Source organism: Bactrocera latifrons, unplaced genomic scaffold, assembly GCF_001853355.1.
Source record: "Bactrocera latifrons isolate USDA-ARS-PBARC rearing strain unplaced genomic scaffold, ASM185335v1 scaffold_539, whole genome shotgun sequence".
NCBI classification, from domain to species: domain Eukaryota; kingdom Metazoa; phylum Arthropoda; class Insecta; order Diptera; family Tephritidae; genus Bactrocera; species Bactrocera latifrons.
The window spans coordinates 1-5,946 of NW_017537200.1; positions in this window are offsets into that span (position 1 = coordinate 1).

The following is a 5,946-nucleotide window of genomic DNA, read 5'->3' on the forward strand; positions in this document are numbered from 1 at the left end:
ACCAACGCAAAAAACTGTTTTTTCGATTATCACAATAAAAATAAATTCTTTTGATTATATTTCGTGTTTGCTTATCTTTCATCTTTGATTATCTTTCTTTTCCAATCTACTACTATGTCGTGTATACCACATCATATGTTTGGCATAAACTGTCATGAGTGCCCTGAGGCACTCTTTACCTTTTGCTTACCTGTCATTCGAAAAAACACGCAAATCACTTGGGGATGGTTTTTTTTTTTTTTGAATTACTTTACAGTAGAATTATTCTATAACGAAATTCCCACTCGCCTTCTTCCACGCTGAGAGTTTTGAGTGATAGAGGGTTAAGACATTTCGTGTTTTATATTTATGTTTTCGCCTATAGAAATAAAGATAAATTAATTCGAAATAATAAAATAACTTGGTTTCTTAACCTAAATACATTTCAAATCTGTTAGTCGCTCACTTGCGCTCTTCTTGCTTTGTGTCTTATAGCAAAACCGGTAAAATTGGTTTCCGTGACACCCAAAACCCATACAAATTCTGTTTCGAATATCAAACCAATAATATATGTTTTTATAACACCTACTACTGTTTTTGATCGGTTTCAATTCTGATTCCGACAAATATCACATAAAACTAAATGAGACAGATATATAGGACAATGTATATATAATATAAATGATCAGGATGACGAGAAAGATTGAAATCCGGTTGACTGTCTGTCTGTCCGTTTATCTGTGCAAGCTGTCACATGAGTAAAAGTTGAGATATCTTGATGAAACTTGGTTTATTACAAAAAAAAAGATCGAGTTCGTAGATGGGCGCAATCGGACCACTGATTCGCCCACAAATCGCCATTAACCGAAAACATTTAGAGTGCAAAACTAAGCATTAAATTAAGATATAAAACTGTAATTTGGTAGAGGATCGCAGTAATCGGCTAATGGCCCATCTACGAACTCGGAATTTTGTTTGAACTAAGGAACCAACATACCAAGTTTCATCGAGATATATCAATTTTTACTCTTGCACAGACGGACGGATAAAGAGATAGATAGAATTTCATCTTTGCTCGTCATCCTGATTATTTATATATGTATATGTATATGTATGTATATATAACCCTATATCTAAATCGTTTAGTTTAAGTGATACGTACAACCGTTGGGAACACTCTGTAGCAATACTCTGTATCAACTGTATAAAAATTTTCATGTTACTATATAAACTGTTCTGAGAGTACATGTACATTTTTTAATGTAATATGAGATCAAGAAATTTGAAGAAGAAATTTTTAAAAAACGTTTCGGTAGAGTGCTTTATTCCTCAATAATCATTTTGCTTTTGTTTAAAAATAGTAATTTGTCAACCTTTTAGTATTTAGTGCGGTTATCCTATCAGATATTAGCAAACCCAGGCTGGCTAAACATTCTCTCAATTCAATTGAGGTTACCATCTCTGCAAACCACATATTTTGAAATAGTATTAATTTGTGAATTTATACTTGTAGCCAACAAGTTTTAGTGAAATGAATGGTGTAATGTTACGTAGTCACATTTATATAAATACGTTTATCTATTGGTTAATAATTGAAAGATGGCAATCGAATACAATGTAGTAGTAAACAAAGTATACTTTAATTGTCTACAACTCTTCATTCCTCTATCAATTATAATACATCTCCCATACAGTATTAGTGTTAATTATTTATGAAATCATTTCCTAAAAAATATAATTTCTAAAAATAACAACAAAAAAAATATATATATATGTATATGCTGATTCAGCTAGTCATGTTAATGTAAGTTAATTAAATATTAAGTTATGAAAAAATTTTTTTCATCTTATTCTACGCTGGGGGAGCCAGCTCTCCGTGTGTCTTTTTCCAATCCACTGATGTTAATCGAAAATTAAAATTAAATACTATGTAAAAATGAAAATTAATTAAGAATATATTTTGATTCGAAACTTACTTATGTATACATATTTAATTATTGGTTTTAACACAAATTGCATTGAAACCGGATACTTAGACAGTAATTTTTCCTTTAATTTGCGATCAATGGTAATAAAACTAAAAAATTCAGTTCTTTTATTCTTAAATACAGCGCGTAAAAAAATAATGTGTTTCCTATGCATGACTTTTGATTGGAAATTTAACATACTTCTTTATTGGCGTAGACACCGCTTACACAGTTATAGCCGAGTTTACAACAGCGCATCAGTCGTTTATCCTTGTCGCTGTTTGGAGCGAATTGGAGATTCCAAGTGTAGCTAGGTCCTTCTCCACCTGGTGTTTCCAACGGAGTGGAGGTCTTTCTCTTCCTCTTCTTAATCCGGCGGGTACTGCATCGCATACTCTCACAGCTGGTGTGTTTTCATCCATTCGGACGACATGGCTAGTAGTCGTCGTATATCTCATACAGCTTATCGGTATTTCGCAGAACTTTTCTCACGAAAACTCGTAACGTCGAGTCATCAGATGTTCCATGTCTCTGCACCATATATCAGGACTGGAATTATGAGTGACTTATAGAGTTTTGCTTTAGGTCGTCGAGAGACGACTTTACTTCTCAATTGCTCACTCAGTCTGAAGTAACATCTGTTGGCAAGAGTTATTTTGCGTTGGATTTCGAAGCTGACATTGTTGTTGTGGTTAATGCATTATTTACGACTTCGAAGTTATGACTATCAGCAGTGACGTGGGAGCCAAGTCTATTTTCTTCAAAAGTTTATTGAAGTAGTCTGAAACCTCGTTTGGTATCGACCGGCTCGAAGAGAACCTTCCTGATACTGACGGAGCTTTTGGTTTCGCTCAATGTCAGTTTACGCAGCCCTGTTAGTTTTGCGGTTGTCGAACCTCTTTTTAAGGGTCTTTTCCAAGATTGGTCAATTGTTGATTTTCCAGGCCTAAGGAAATACTAATAAGGCTCAATCAGTTTGTACACAGCTGTGATCACCTGATTATTGTTGAGATTTCAATAAAAGGTGTGTAATATAATAACATTATATTATAAAGCATTCTGAAAAGGTGTTATGAATTAAAAATATTAGTGAAAAGTTTTACAAATATTTTCGAAAAAAACTATATTGCATATTTATTGCTCTTCCTCACCATCTCTTAGGTTGCTCTTCCAATCTGTTTTGGGTATTCTGTTACTCGGGAAGTCTATTCCCCAATATATTATATACAATTCTAAATCAATACACTTCTAATAATTTAGACAAAAATAAATACATGTACAAAAATCAGGTACAATTCAAGAACAACTATCATAATAATGGAAATAATTTACTAAGTAATAAACAATAATTACAAATATTCTAAATTCCGGTTCTATGTCCACAGTTCTTTCCAAAAATACTTGGAAAATCTGATTCCAGAAAGAACAATAAAAATGTATTGTATCTTTAATAGAAAATCTATAAATTCAAAGGTTGGTTTTACTACTTGGCAATTACTCTATTTTTCAATAATTTTTTTCGATCCTCATTTTATAACGTTCTGATACAATCAATAATGTTGTCATTAAAACTTCGTTAAGATAATCCTTAGGAATTTTAATAATTGAAAAATTAAATAGTTATTAAATTTATAACATAACACGGCAACACACTAATGCAGTTGGAGCCGCTTTTGAGGCTGTTTCAGTGGTGGAATTTTACTAGGGGACTCATACCAAATGCCTGGTTTTGGCCGTTTTAGTAGCCTTTTTTTATTTTTCGTGTATTTTAGTGAAAAATTTAGGTTTTTAAATTTATATAATGATCACATCGATCCGTGAAATAAGAAAACTTAGTGCGTACATTTGTGAATAGGTGGTCTGGCATCAAACACAGAAGTATTGTAATAACACTACCCATTTACCAAAGGTTGCATTGGGTGCAGGGAAACATCAACAGTGTCAACAATGTAATATTTACGGATGAGTCAACTTTTGTAGCTTCTCTGCTAATGGATTCACTGAAGTCAGCTGAAATGTTTACGTCAAAATAACCATGATTGGATACTGCAAGAAGACAATGTCCGAATCATATTAGCAGACTACGAACTTGTTACTATAGATTGACATCACTGTCACCAAACACCAATCCTTTAGTTAATTTTTGAGGCTGAATGTAATTAATGAGGCTTTTATCATCAAAAACATACCTGGAGTTCGCTTCCTGTGGAATATGTTAAAAATTTACTTGCAAGTTGTCATCAAAAATGCCATGCTATAATAGATAACGCAAGTATTGAATAAACTTCAGCTATAACAAAACAATGTATTTTCCTTACCCTCAACATTAACCAATGACTGCAATCTGTATTTTGGAGAACGAAAACTTTTTGTGAACGTATGTAAACATTGTAAGTAAGTTGTAGGTGGCTCAGTTATAGGGAAGGTCAATTAACAAGTAAACTGAGCGTCACTGACCTGACGAATGTGATAATATTGGTGTAATAGCAGTTTCTTGTAAAGGAACATTTAGTTGTGTGTCTGCTTTATGTTCCAATATGGCCACTACTAAAATCTTAATATACAATACTTATAACCTAGGGAGTAAACTTCCGTCCAATTTTGTATAATGACATATTTTTTAAATCATTATACAAATTAAACACTATTACATCACATCACATCACAGAAAGACGTGAAAATTTGTACATGTATTACTTTGGACCTGTAGAAAGTCCTATTTTGCAAAATCACCTTCGATTGCAATATACTATATGTACATACCTGTATGTATTTATTTATAACTCAAGAATGAATGAACCGATTTGGCTAAGAATTGCTGAGGAGGTAGCTTAGAAGCAATGAAGGGCACAAACTATCTCGTATAATTTTATGTTAAAAGTCATAACAATTCATATGCATTTATAAAAATTATATATTACATCATACGCATGTGCTCAATATGAGGTAAATGATTCTAAATATTTTACGCCATCAAAAAAAAAAAAAGTAATAATACAAGGTGATTTCCAAAGTATACAATTTAAAAAAAAAAAACAGAACAAATGGTTTTTTCGGCAAAATCAATATATTTTATTCAAAATAGTCTCCTTCTGCTTCAATACAGTTTTTACACGGTCCAAAAGCATGTCGAACTGGTGTTTTAGCTCGTTGGTCGATATGGCCGCCAGTATGCCGGTGCAAGCCTTTTGAATGGCCTCTACATTTGCATAACGCCTTCCTTTCATGGAAAAATGCATTTTTCCGAAAAGGAAGAAGTCGCACGGTGCCATATCAGGTAAATACGGGGAGTGGTTAATGGTTAAAATGTGATTTTTGATTGATGATTTCAGCTGATTTTTGATGAATTCACGTACAGGTTCGATGGAATTTCCGGTGATCACGAATTTTGATTGGCCAACATGTTGATCGTCATTTATGTTCTCACGAGTACTTTTAAAACGTTGAAACCATTCGTGCACTCTGCTACGGGATTGGCAATCATCGCTATAAACTTATTTCATCAATTGACACGTTTCAGTAAAATGTTTACCAATTTTAAAACAAAGTTAAATTTTGGCTCTTTGTTCGAAGGTCGTTTTCGCACCGATGCACCGGCAATCATTGCGGCTACTTTATTAGATGGTGGCGAACGACACACAGAAATTTATAACAGACCACAGATCGTGTAGCATAAAGAAAGTAGCGAAATAGCTACAGCGTTGAGAGAAAGTTCAACCGTAATTTGAGATAAGTGCATCATATCCTCGACAACAACGCAACAAAGATATAATGCCAGTCCCAAATACCACGCGAACAGAGACTTAGTAATATATATATATAAAACATAAACCCATAATAAACTACCATTGAAAAATTAAAATTTTTGAAAACTTCAATTGATGACACTTTATAAGTCTGTTTTTATCAATTTTAAGTACAAGATCCTAGTAGATTCGGCCAAGCGTTGCGGTGAATATTGTATACAGTAAAACTATGATTATAAACTATTCATATTATT